Raw genomic sequence first — 13,602 nt, 5'->3', positions numbered from 1 at the left:
AGGAATTTGTCCATTTCTTCCAGATTACCCATTTTATTGGCTTATAATTGCTCATGATATTCTCTTATTATTTTTATATCTGCTGTGTTGGTTGTGATCTCTCCTGTTTCATTCTTGATTTTATTTGGGTCCTTTCCTTTTCCTTTCTGATCAAACTGGCTAGTGGTTTATCAATTTTGTTAATTCTTTCAAAGAACCAGCTTCTGGTTTCATTGATCTGTTCTACTGGGTTTTTTTTTTTTTTTTTTTTTTTTTGGCTTTGATAGCATTAATTTCTGCTCTAATCTTTATTATTTCCTGTCTTCTGCTGGTTTGGGGTTTTATTTGCTCTTCTTTTTCCAGCTCTTTAAGGTGTAAAGTTAGGTTGTGTATCTGAAATCTTTCTTCCTTCTTTAGGAAGGCCTGGCTTGCTATATACTTTCCTCTTATGATTGCCTTTGCTGTGTCCCAGAGGTTTTGGGTTGTGGTGTTATCATTTTCATTGGCTTCCATGAACTTTTTAATTTCCTCTTTAACTGCTTGGTTAGCCCATTCATTCTTTAGTAGGTTGTTCTTCAGTCTCCCAAGTATTTGTTACCTTTCCAAATTTTTTCTTGTGGTTGGTTTCGACTTTCATAGCGTTGTGGTCTGAAAATATGCATGGTATGATCTTGATCTTTTTGTACTTGCTGAGGGCTGATTTGTGGCCCAGTATATGGTCTATTCTGGAGAACGTTCCATGTGCACTGGAGAAGATTGTATATTCTGCTGCTTTAGTACGAAATGTTCTGAATATATCTATTAAGTCCATCTGGTCCAGTGTGTCATCCAAAGCCTTTGTTTTCTTGTTGATTTTTTGATTAGATGATCTATCCATTGCTGTGAGTAGGATGTTGAAGTCTCCTACTATTATGGTATTACTATCATGAGTTTCTTTATGTTTGTGATTAATTGATGTATATATGTGGGTGCTCTCACATTTGGTGCATAAATGTTTACAATTGTTAGGTCTTCTTGGTGGATAGACCCCTTGATTATGATATAATGCCCTTCTTCATTTCTTGATACAGTCTTTATTTTAAAGTCTAGATTGTCTGATATAAATATGGCTACTCTGGCTTTCTTTTGTTGACCATTAGCATGATAGATGGTTTTCCATCCCCTTACTTTCAATCTCAAGGTGTCTTTAGGTCTAAAGTGGGTCTCTTGTAAACAGCATTATAGATGGATCTTGTTTTCTTATCCATTCTGTTACCCTATGTCTTTTGATTGGAGCATTGAGTCCATTGATGCTTAGAGTGAGTACTGAAAGATATTAATTTATTGCCATTATGATGCTTGTAGAGTTGGAGTTTCTGATGGTGTTCTCTGGTCTTTTCTAACCTTTGTTGCTTTTGGTATTTATTTATTTATATATATTTGTTTTCATCTTTTCTCCCCTCAAAGTGTCCCCCTTAAAATGTCTTGCAGGGCTGGTTTAGTGGTCACAAACTCCTTAATTTTTGTTTGTCTGGGAAACTTTTTATCTCTCCTTCATAATGTTTTGTTTTTTTATTTTATTATTATTTTTTTATTTTTGAGACAGCATGAGCGGGGGAGGGGCAGAGAGAGGGGGAGACACAGAATCTGAAGCAGGCTCCAGGCTCTGAGCTGTCAGCACAGAGCCTGACGTGGGGCTCGAATGCACGGTGTGAGATCATGACCTGAGCTGAAGTCAGACGTTTAACCGACTGAGCCACCCAGGTGCCCCTGTCTCTCCTATTTTGAATGACAGCCTTGCTGGATAAATAATTCTTGGCTGCATATTTTTCTGATTTAGCACACGAATATATCCTGCCACTCCTTTCTGGCCTGCCAAGTTTTTGTGGATAGGTCTGCTGATCTGTCTGATCTGTCTGATCCGCCTGATCTGTCTTCCCCTGTAGGTTAGGGACTTTTTCTCCCTTGCTGCTTTCATGATTCTTTCCTTGGCTGAGTAATTTGTGAATTTAACTATGATATGCCTTGTTGATGGTCGGTTTTTGTTGAATTTAATGGGGGTCCTCTGCTTCCTGGATTTTGATGTCTGTGTCTGTCCCCAGGTTAGGAAGGTTTTCTGCTATGATTTGCTCGTAAAGCCCTTCTACCCCTGTTTTTCTCTCTTCCTCTTCTGGGACCCCTATGATTCTGATGTTGTTCCTTTTTAATGAGTCACTGATTTCTCTAATTCTTAAATCGTGCTCTTTTGCCTTAATCTCCCTCTTTTTTTCTGCTTCATTATTCTCTATACATTTGTCCTCTATATCACTGATTCTCTGTTCTGCCTCAGCCATTCTTGCAGCTGTGGCATCCGTTAGAGATTGCAGCTCAGTTACGGCATTTTTTATTTCATCCTGACTAGCTTTTACTTCTTTTATCTCTGCAGAAAGGGATCCTAATCTGTTTTTGACTCTAGCTAGTATTCTTATTATCGTGATTCTAAATTCTTGTTCAGACATCTTGCTTGTATCTGTGTTGGTTAAATCCCTGGCTGTCGTTTCTTCGTGCTCTTTCTTTTGGGGTGAATTCCTTCGTTTTGTCATTTTGAAGGGAGAAAAGGAATTAATGAGGTAGAAAAATTGAAATTAAAAAAACTAAAATTAAAAAATATTAAAATTAAAAATTAAAAACACACCCACACACAAAAGTCGAATAAGTGATGCTAGATCCTAGGTGTGTTTTGGTCTGGGTATTGAAAGTGGGTTGACAGATTAGAGAAAAAGAGGGGGGGGGATAAAAAAAATCGTTTGAGAATTTGAAAAAATGAATACACTGAAGTAGACTGAAATGAGGTTATGTGGGTAAAATAGAATTTGAAAAAATATACACAAAAGTAAAGAATTTAGTAGAAAAAATTAAAGAAAAATATTTGTAATAAAAAAAGTGAATTTTTCTTTTTCTGTATTTAGGAAAAAAGCAAAAGGAAAAGGAAAAAAAGATTAAAAAAAGAAAAAAATCATTTGAAAATTTGAAAAAGTGAATACACTGTAGTAGCCTAAAATAAAATGATGGAAGTAAAATAGAATTTGAAAAAATTTACATAAAAGCAAAAAATATAGTAAAAAAATTAAATGAAAATACTTGAAATAGGAATTGAAACTAAAAATGAAGTTTTTTCTCTTTCTGCATTCAAGAAAAAGAAAAATGAAAACGAAAAAAAGGAAATTGTTTGAAAATTTGAAAAAGTGAATACACTGTAGTAGACTAAAATAAAATGATGGAAGTAAAATAGAATTTGAAAAAATTTACACAAGTAAAAAATAGAGTAATAAAAATTAAAAATATTTTTAATAAAAATCGAAAATAATGAATTTTTTCTTTCTGTATTCAATAAAAAGTGTAAAAGAAAAAAAAAGAAAGTTGAATAGATGAATCTGCTAACAGATTGAAGTAGGACTAAAATTGCTTCGTTTTCCCCTAGAAGTAAGTCTATGTAGTGCTTTATTGTCCATAAACTAAGCAGGCGGTGAGACTTGTGTTCTTAAAAAGCGAAGTTGGCCCAGTTGGGCGGGCTCAGTGTAACAGCTCTGCTGTCCAGTAGATGGCGCTGCTAGCCTACCCGGGTGGATTGTTGCCGTGCTAGTTAGGTGCATATGCGCATGTGCGGGAGCGGTGAAATGACTCCACCCAGCTACTCAGTCTGTTCTGGATCAGCAGTCGCGCACCTGACCTCTGTCTTCAGCTCTCGTCCACTCCCCACTTTTTCACTCTCCGTGACCAGGCCCCAGGCAGTACCTGTCTCTCAAGTTTTGTCTCATGTGGCTGTTTTCCCTGGCCCCTTACTTCCGAAGGACTGCGGCTTTGACCTGTTCTGCCCCTCTGCAGGAGGGTCTCACCGAATGAGCAATGGCCAAATGTCAGCTGCATCCAGGAATGCTTGCTGGACCCTGCTGTTGCCAGTTCCCCAGGACTGCGGGCAGGTGCCAGCCCGCCCCAGATAAAGTTCGCGAGACAGTGTAGCAGCAGCATTGCAGGGATTATGGAAAATCACAACACACATCTGGCACTGGGCTTCACCCTTGATGACCTTCCCCCAGCACCAGTGTATATGGCCGCTTTCCAGGGTATGCTGGGACCAGATGGCTTCAACAGTCTCTACCAAATGTCCTTCCAGCAGTGGAGCCGCTTTTCCCCTTGTGGCCCGAGAACCTCCCGGCCCCCACTCTGTTCCTGGGGATTCGCCCTTCCCACCAGAGCACGACCAGGTATGGAGCTGCCGAGTTGCAGTCTTTGCGTTCCCCTTGTTTACAGTCTTACTGGAATTTAAACCCTCTCCTTTCTCCTTTCTCCTTTTTTAGTTTAGTCCCTGTGGCTATTTACAGTTTTCCACTTTCTCTCCAGCTGCTTTTGGGGAGGGGTGCTTTTCCCGTATTCTCCCCCTCTCCCCAGTCTCCGTCCTCTCTCCGCCCACAAAAGCGGTTCCCTACCTTCTGCGGTTTCTTGCGCCCCAAGTTCAGCTCTCCGCACCGCGAACCTGCTGAATTCTGTGGTTCACGTTGTGCAGAGTGTTGTGTTAATCCTCCAATCAGTTTTCTAGGTGTGTAGGATGGTTTAGTGTTGGTCTGGCTGTATTTCATGGATGCGAGACACAAAAATCTTCCATGCTGTTCCGCCATCTTGGTTCCTCCCCACCTAGATCACTATTTTTTTTTTTTAATTTTTTTTTTTTCAACGTTTATTTATTTTTGCGACAGAGAGAGACAGAGCATGAACGGGGGAGGGGCAGAGAGAGAGAGGGAGACACAGAATCGGAAACAGGCTCCAGGCTCTGAGCCATCAGCCCAGAGCCCGACGCGGGGCTCGAACTCACGGACCGCGAGATCGTGACCTGGCTGAAGTCGGACGCTTAACCGACTGCGCCACCCAGGCGCCCCCTAGATCACTATTTTTAAATAGAAGGCACATTGGCAAAAATGTTTCATATGTTGTTGCTACTTGTTGGGGTACCAGAGAGGTTTGTATGCATCTGCAGTGAATATTGGCAAAAATGTTTGTCCTTCCTGATAAGAATGGTTCCTTTTCATCTCTTCTTCTCTTGCCTTCCATCCTTAATTTTTTTTAAAGGACTCAGGTATAGCCAAACAATTGTAGGATTGTTTCCTTATTTAGGAATAACAATACAGCACACCCCCCCACCCCCCCCCCAGAAAAATAGTGACCTGGCAATTGTGATATTTACTTGGCTCTAAAATAGATTTATTGTCATAGGTTATTAGATGTATACTTAATTTTAGCTAAAAAGATAATGCAGTTTACGAAAATGGAATGGGCAGAAATGAGGAAAAGTGAAAATGACATGCAATTGAAAAAAATTAGTAAAATTAGATGCATTAAACTTGATAAATACCAGAAATGTAAGCAGAAATTTGAATAAGTAGAAGACAAGGCTCCTAAATGCTCCCAGATCACAAAGACAAGAATTCTATCAACAACAAATGGAGTGCCAGGCACTGTACTGAATTTGATAACGTAAACAAAGTATAAATGGTCCATATCCTCCTAAGTCTATGTTCTTGAGGAAAGCATAATTATATAACACAGTATGTGAATTGTGATAGGAGTACAAGAGGGGCACCTAATATGAGGCGGGGATGGAGATCCCAGAAAGCTTCTGAGGAAGTGATGTCTAAATTGAAATTGAGTGGAGGTTAGGCAGCTTCGTGGGAGTGTCCTCCAACTGGGACTTGTGTGAAGTCCCAGAGGTTGACCAAGGTTCATATAGAACATGTATGGGAATGAAGATGAACATGGCTGTGTGCTAATGTGTAAGTGAAGGGAAAAGAAGAGTAAACCAGAAGGTGAAGTTAATGATTTTTTTTATTTTTTAAAATTTACATCCAAATTAGTTAGCATATAGTGCAACAATGATCTCAGGAGTAGATTCCTGAGTGTTGAGGGGTTTTAAGTGAGGTTATGTCACGATCAACACCATCAATCTTCAGATGAATTGCGTGGGGCTAGAGGAGAAGGTAAAGGGACCCTGAAGAGGTGAGGAATGCTAGTGCTCTGTGCTAGGCTAGGAGCGCGGAGATGGAGCAAAAGGGAGAGATTTATGATGAAATACTGCAAGGGGTTGGAAATAAATTGCATATGGTAAAAGAAAGAGACAGGTGACTCCTAGTAATCACAAGAGTAGCAGAAGCTTTGAGAGAAAAAGCAATTATTTCAATTTGGAGCCTGTTGAGCCTAAGGTTCCTATGGGACATTCTGGTTGGGTATGTGAATCTTAAACGGGAGAGTGATCTGGGTATAAAGTCAGGAATCCTCAATACAGAAGACAATAGGTGTGTGCAGGCTAGTAATGAGAAGACAGCACAGGGCAGAAACAAGGATAGAGAAAGAGCAGCTTACAAAAGAGGATGAATAGTCACAGAGATAAACAAAGAGTGGTCCATCCCAGAAGTTGGAAAAAAGAATGTTTCAAGACAGCGTCATGCTGAGCAAATAAGAAGCTAAAATATGAATTCCATATGTATTTGAAAGCGGACACGACCAGAGTCAGAAATGGGGAAAGAAGTAGGATTGGAGTGAGAAAATGGATGTTCCAAGTATAGAACATGGGAAGTTATGGGATGGAGTTTAGAATCAGTTTCTTATTTTGTTCTCTTTTATGGTAAAAGAAGTATCAGTATATTACAATGATGATAAGGAGTTAGAAAGTAGAAAACAGATGGGATTACTGAGGTTCTAGTCAGAAGAGAAGAGAAATGGAAATCAGATGCCTGACAGGAAGATTGCCCCTAACATGTGCAAGGGACACATGTATGGATACAGAGTCAGATTTAGACTTTGGTTTGATCTGAAAGTTGATATACTTATTTTATGTATTTTATTCCTTGTGAAGTCAGGAATTCACAGTAAAAGGGGCAGGTGATAGGTTTAGAGCAGGGGTCAGCAAACTTTCTTTTTAAAGGACTTAGGTAATAAATACTTTACCTATTCAGCTATGCCATAGTGTGAAAGCCCTTGCTTTAGACAATATGTAAACAAATGAATGTGGTTGTGTTCCATTAGAACTATTTACAAAAGTAGGCAGTGGGCTGGATTTGACTTCTGTGCTATAGTTTGCTGAATTCAAAGGTTTGAGGAGACTAGAGGAGTTTTGGAATAACTGATAAGGTTAAAAAATAGGGATGGCCCAATTGCGATTGGAGACCATGACTTTACAGAGGATGAGGAGAACAAATATTTGCTGCACAATTGATATTACCAAGGAAATAATTGGAAGACAAACAGTGACTAAAGATATTAATCCTTTTTCTTTAAAAAAAATGAATTTTGGAGTTCCTGGCTGGCTTAGCGAGTAGAGCATGCAACTCGACTTCTGGGTTTTAAATTCAAGCCCTACACTGAGTGTAGAGATTACTTAAAAATAAAATCTTAAGGGGCGCCTGGGTGGCGCAGTCGGTTAGGCGTCCGACTTCAGCCAGGTCACGATCTCGCGGTCCGGGAGTTCGAGCCCCGCGTCAGGCTCTGGGCTGATGGCTCAGAGCCTGGAGCCTGTTTCTGATTCTGTGTCTCCCTCTCTCTCTGCCCCTCCCCCGTTCATGCTCTGTCTCTCTCTGTCCCAAAAATAAATAAACGTTGAAAAAAAAAAATTAAAAAAAATAAAATAAAATAAAATCTTAAAAAAAAAAACAAAACATTTTGGAAATGAGAAAATATATGGGTTCCAGGCAGAATTCATGAACAATTATCCAAACCTAGGCACACTGGGTGACTTGTAAATTGGAAAGATGGGTAGTATGAGCCTCCAAGAAGTAAATACTTTAAAGTCCTATTTCTCTGACAATAGTTTACATGAAAAAATGTTTTACTCAGTAACTCTTAGCTTTATAGTGATTCATTTCTGAAGTTAACATTTAAATTATATAGAAGTAGTATATTAACATAGTACCCAAAGCATAGGCAATGCTGAATATTGATAAAAATTAATTCAAGCTTAGGAAGTTGAGGCTTAAAAGGACTGGCAGTGAGTATTAAACTATTATAAGGAAGTCTAACTTATTGTAACATTTGCACATCTAAAAGTTGACCACAACCCCCTCACCCCAACCTGCTGCACTCCCGATCCCGCCTGCCCCCCCCCACCCTTCCTGTCCTTCAGGGTGATAGCTCTTAGCCTCCCTGCAGAGGGATCATCTTGCTTTGCTGATGAACCCTGGCTGGTTTAGAAGTATAAACTATATAAAGTGTAAAAATATAAATGTTATAAATACATATGTAAAAGTGGTCATCTATTATAAATAAAAAGGAAACCAGACAGGAAGAAAATGGAGAACTGGGATTGGGAAATAAAAGTCTAAAATTCTTCCTCTTGCATAAATGGGAAGTAAAAATGTTTTCTTACTGATTTTTAAATATTGAGTTCTAAACATTCAAGGATTTTTTTTTTTAATAAAGAAGCTTTATATCCACTGGTAGAATTTAAAATAGACCCTCTCTCTCTCTCTCTCTCTCTCTCTCTCTCTCTCTCTCTTTCTCTCTCTCTCTCTCTCTCTCTCTCTCTCTATATATATATATATATATATATGTATCCATCCTCCAAAGCACAAACAAGACATTGTGTGTGTGGCAAAGTCAATTAGGACACCAAACAAATTAGAAGGCAAAGATAACATTACAAAGATGTAGTAGAACTAGTATGACAAATGGAATAGGTTAAACACACCTACTGTAAGAAAAACTTATTCAGCAATGATCTCATTCATCAGATTGTGCTAGCTGGGAATGTAATGAGAGAGAAATGCTCTTTTCTGATTGAGTTTGATGAAATCAATCATAAAATAAAAACCTTCGGGCATCTGGGTGGCTCAGTCTGTTAAGCGTCCAACTCTTGATCTCGGCTCAGGCATGATCTCATGGTTCTTGGGATTGAACCCCGCATCAGGCTCTGCGCTTGGGATTCTCTCTCCCTCTCTCTCTGCTCCTCCCCCACTCACTCTGTCTCTCAAAGTAAATTAAAAAAAATTTTTTAAGTAGTTTAAAATAAAAAATAAGCCTTGGGAATGGGAAATAAAGGTGTTGTGTAGCACATCTCACAGTCCACAATTGTTAGCCCAGCATAGAGGAGGAAGAGCATTTTTATAAAGGAACAAGTGTGAAGGCTCAGGGATAAGAGGGGATGATGATTTTACTGAAATTCAGTAGAGCTGAAGGGTAGTGCTTCTTGTTTATGTGTAGTGTCTCTGTGTGTCTTTTCTTGGCGATAGAAATCCAAGTGAGAGAATTCTAATAAGACTAACTCAAATTGACTAGATCAAGTTAAAAATGGAAATATTACCTCCACAAAAGGTTTGGAATTAGGTTGACTTTATATGGAAATGATTTCAAACTTCCTAGGAACTGATCATTCCCATGATACGTGAATTAAAGTAACTACTGAAAACTATTTTCTTTTAAGCTACTATAAACCAGGTAACCTTAGGAAATTGCAAAAAGTAAATGAAATCATATGTGTAAGATTAATGCAGCATCCTAGAGGTAGCAGTAGCCTAGTAAATGTTCTCACCAACTGTAATTGTGGATTTCTTCATTTCTCCTTTGAGTCCTGTCAACGTTTACTTCTTGTATTTGAAGCTCTTCTTATTAGACATACACATACTTAGGATGTTTATGTTTTTCTAATGACTTGATCTTTTAATCATAATAAAATAGTCCTCTTTATCTCTCAGAATGCTGTCTTGAAGTCTACTTTAGTCATATTAATATAGCTACATCAGCTTTTTAAAGCTTACATTAGCATGGTATATATATTGCCACTCTTTCAATTTCAACCTATTTGTGTTTTTATATCTAAAGTGAGTCTCTTGTAGACAACATATAGTTGTGTCTTACTTTTTTATCTAGTCCAATAAGTTCTGCCTTTTATAAATATGTTACACGAATTATCTAATTACTGATATGTTTGAACTTTGCCTTGTTTTCTGTTCCTCTGTTGCTTCTTTCCTGCTCTTTTTGTGTTTTTTAAAATGTTTTTAATATTCTATTTTATTTCTTCTGTTTACTTTTTAATCTATCCTTTTTTTGCATTTTTGTTAGTTGCTCAGACATTAATTACAATATGTGTCCTTATTACAGTCTACTTGCAATTAATATTTCTTCACTTCATGTAAACTATAAAACATATACTACTGTCTCATTTATCACCGCCTTCTCCTTTGCACCACTTTTGTCATATGCCTTTACTTCTGTATATACTACAAACCCTACAATATCATGTTACAGTTATTCTAAAAGTCAGTAGTGCTTTTAAAGAAATTAAGAAAAGAAAAATGAAAAAACATTTTCTACTATTTCAATGGTCTTTACTATTCTGGTGGAATAACCCATAGATCTCTCTTTCCCATCTATTAGTTGCATTTATTCAGAGAGCTCTGGAGAGAGTTTTGGATAAGTTAATGATTGATTATCTGAAAAGTAAGCAAATGTACAAAAAAAATATTTGTTAATGCCTGAGAACCAAAACAGTTCTATATAGGGAATGAACCTGAGCATACTGTGTGGCTCACCTGAGAATGATATTTTTATACCAACACGATGATGTAAACAGTGAACATTGCCATAACCATGAATTGTGATTTTATGCTCTTAATATTTCTTAGTGGGAAATTAAAAATGTCTGAAACTAAAAAGTTAAAAATTAAGTAAAAAAATAATAAATAGCCATAATAGCAAGTTTGGAGTTTGGAAAGGGGAAGATAGTTCCAAATGGAAGATTTCACAGTTGTCGGAGTTTGACTCTGGGAAGTTGGAGTGGCAGTAAAGTAGGGGACTGCTCTTTCTCCTAACAGGCTTAATTTTACTATTTGCCTTTTTATATTATGTACATGTACTAATCTGATAACTAAAACAATTGTAAAGCTAGTGGGAATATCCCGGTGGAGAGGAAAAACATGAGTATAGAAGAAACAGGCTAATGGACAAGGTAAGATTTTCAACTACACACATTGGGATGATAATCAACAAAGTAAGTGGCCTAAATAGAAGAAAAGGTAGATAGTTGTTCTGCTCAATTGAACAAGAGGAAAGGATGATAGGATCAGAGTAGATGATGGTAGGTTTCTGTGTTTGGTGATAGGAAACTAAAGGACATCCTGGTTCTATCTTCTCTATGAAGAAGTCAGCATGAGAATAAAATGGAAGCAAAGTGTCACTGCTTTTTCCTGAGGCCCAGTAGTGATGATGATGAGAGGACTTTTTTTTTTAATCATTTAAAAAGTTTCCATTAGTTTCCTCTGGGTTATATTTGTTGTTGTGTTCATCCTTATATCCTGATACTTTACTGTTTAGTTTATTCTGTATGTGTTTCCTTACATAATTTCTCTTTTTCTTCCACTTAGTCTCAGGTTTACTCCCCTCATAAGACTTCTGTAGTCTTGTGAAGATGTGTTCTTTGTCTATTCTCTGAATAACCAAAATAAGCTTTGTTTATGAATATCTGAGGAAAATTATAAGTGTTAAATCTGAAGAAAAATTATAAATGTCTATGTTATCCCCATAATTTCTGAATTCCTTCTGTGCTTTGGATAATATATTGTCAAAATGTTAAAGAAGCTTGAAATCAAATGGGGATGCAAAACAAAGTCTCCTGTCCATAACTTTCTGTATCAAAGAGCCTGGTAGATGTGCTTTGAGCCTAGAGGAAGGATTTGGTATGCCTGATAGTGACTGGAGAAAGATGCATAGACATTGAAGGATACTAAGCCTGATGATTAGAACTTGGGTCCACTAACCACCAGTGTTTCCTGTTCTCAGACCTCGTAGATTTTATTGAGCAACTGGGAGCTGGTGTTACTGCAGTTGAATGCCCCATTGCTTACCAGCTGTGTGTTGGGCGAATTACGTAAACTCTGAGTTTATTGCCTCATTCCTTAAAATGTTGATAACTTTATTACCTTACAGGAATGTTGTGAGGATTGAATGACACAGTGGATGTGAATGCACCTATCACACCTGACATACATACAAGCATATACTTGGCTACAGGAGGAAGTAGCTATTATCGCTCACTGTCACCATCAATTAATCAATCAGCAGTTAAACCAAACACCAGCTCATCTAAATTTAAGGAAACTTGGTCTTTAGAGAGTCAAGGTTTCATCCTTTCAATGAGGAAATTAGCGATCAGTTTTAAGATTCTGATGTAGGAAGCATGAAAACAAAATGGAGAAAGATGAGGTTAATGTGGAAGGTTAGGGAAAGGGAGAGAGGAGATAGAGTAAGAGACAGAAGAGTAGGAGAGCAATTATAGAACAAAGATGCTGAAGTCTTAACTTGGGTTTATGGTCATGAGCATAGATGTAGGGGCAGACCCAATATTTCCAAACTGTGCTCACGTGACCAGTGTGTAAATGCGGGTTCATTATGAACTAATAAAGCTTCAGCTTCAAAGTTCCCTCACTTGCACAAGTGAGCTCCTTCCAGGGCTCTGGGAGAAATGCTGGTAATGTGATTGCATATTCATGTGTTTTCATAAAATCTGCAAAAGATTGGACTGCAATTGGTTAAGACAGTTGCCTTTCACTTCAGCTTTCTCTGTCATTTTTCCCATCATTTTGGCCAGGGGAGGGGAGTGGAAATGGGGATGGAGTGGCCACAGGCATTTTGAGGCTCCCACCAAGGAAAGATGAGTTGGAAATACATTTAGCTTATTTTGTGGGATGAGTATTTGTGGGTCACAAATGCTCATGTTCAGTTAAGTTATTGTTAGCTGTTCTGTTAGGAATGGTTTCCAGGAATAATCCTACTGTCCACTATGCAATATCCCTAAAAACCTGTAAAAAAAAAAAAAAAGGCACAGGGCCATGTGTTGTCTCATGGTATAAACATGTCCTACTGCACCTGGCATTGAAGTAATGTGTAATGGAGGAGAAACAATGTTTAAAAAGTATGGAGTCAAATGGCTTGTGCAAGAGTCTAGCCTTCAGATATGTCCATTTTCAAGAAGCGAATTTAGTTCTCATTAATACCTCGAAAAAAGTTGTGTTAAGAATATACTCAATAATGCACCATATATAATTATCAGTGCATGATCATTTTTTTCTTGATGGAATTGTGTGAAATTTATCAGAATGTCTGTATGTAAGGCACAAAACCTGTGGTAGTATTGAAGATGCGGTACAACTGGGTGTGAAGTCACGTTTTATGCATCCCAATATACCGCATCTCATTACCAATGAAGTTGTGAAGCTGACATTTTTTTAAAAAGTATCAGTACTGTAACAAATTTCATCAGCCATGTTTCAGGCTGAATTATGTTTCTGTTACCTCATTAGAAAGACTATATTACAAAATTGTCAATATGAAGAAGTATGCAAAGGTTATGCAAACTGTAAAGAAAAAGAAGTATAGTGTATGTCAGGCAATTAGTAAAAATATTGTGCTTATATTGATTTTGTGATGTTTATATCAGCTTTGAAAAGTTTTTAATTTATTGTAATTTATTTTCTCACTCAAAATAAATATTCGCTTTTCTAAAAAAAAAAAAAAATTGTAGTAACGATTTAGTTCTTTTTTTCTCTTAACCCCCCAACCAAATTGTATGAACCTCAAACCTTATAAAAGTTGACCCTGCCTGGACAGTGAGATAATGCAGGATAGAAT

Source organism: Lynx rufus, unplaced genomic scaffold (assembly GCF_022079265.1).
Source record: "Lynx rufus isolate CCGP_SWC_20201006 ecotype Redwood Valley unplaced genomic scaffold, mLynRuf1.p SCAF_2, whole genome shotgun sequence".
In the NCBI taxonomy this organism is placed as follows: Eukaryota; Metazoa; Chordata; class Mammalia; order Carnivora; family Felidae; genus Lynx; species Lynx rufus.
This window is presented reverse-complemented; position numbering follows the sequence as displayed.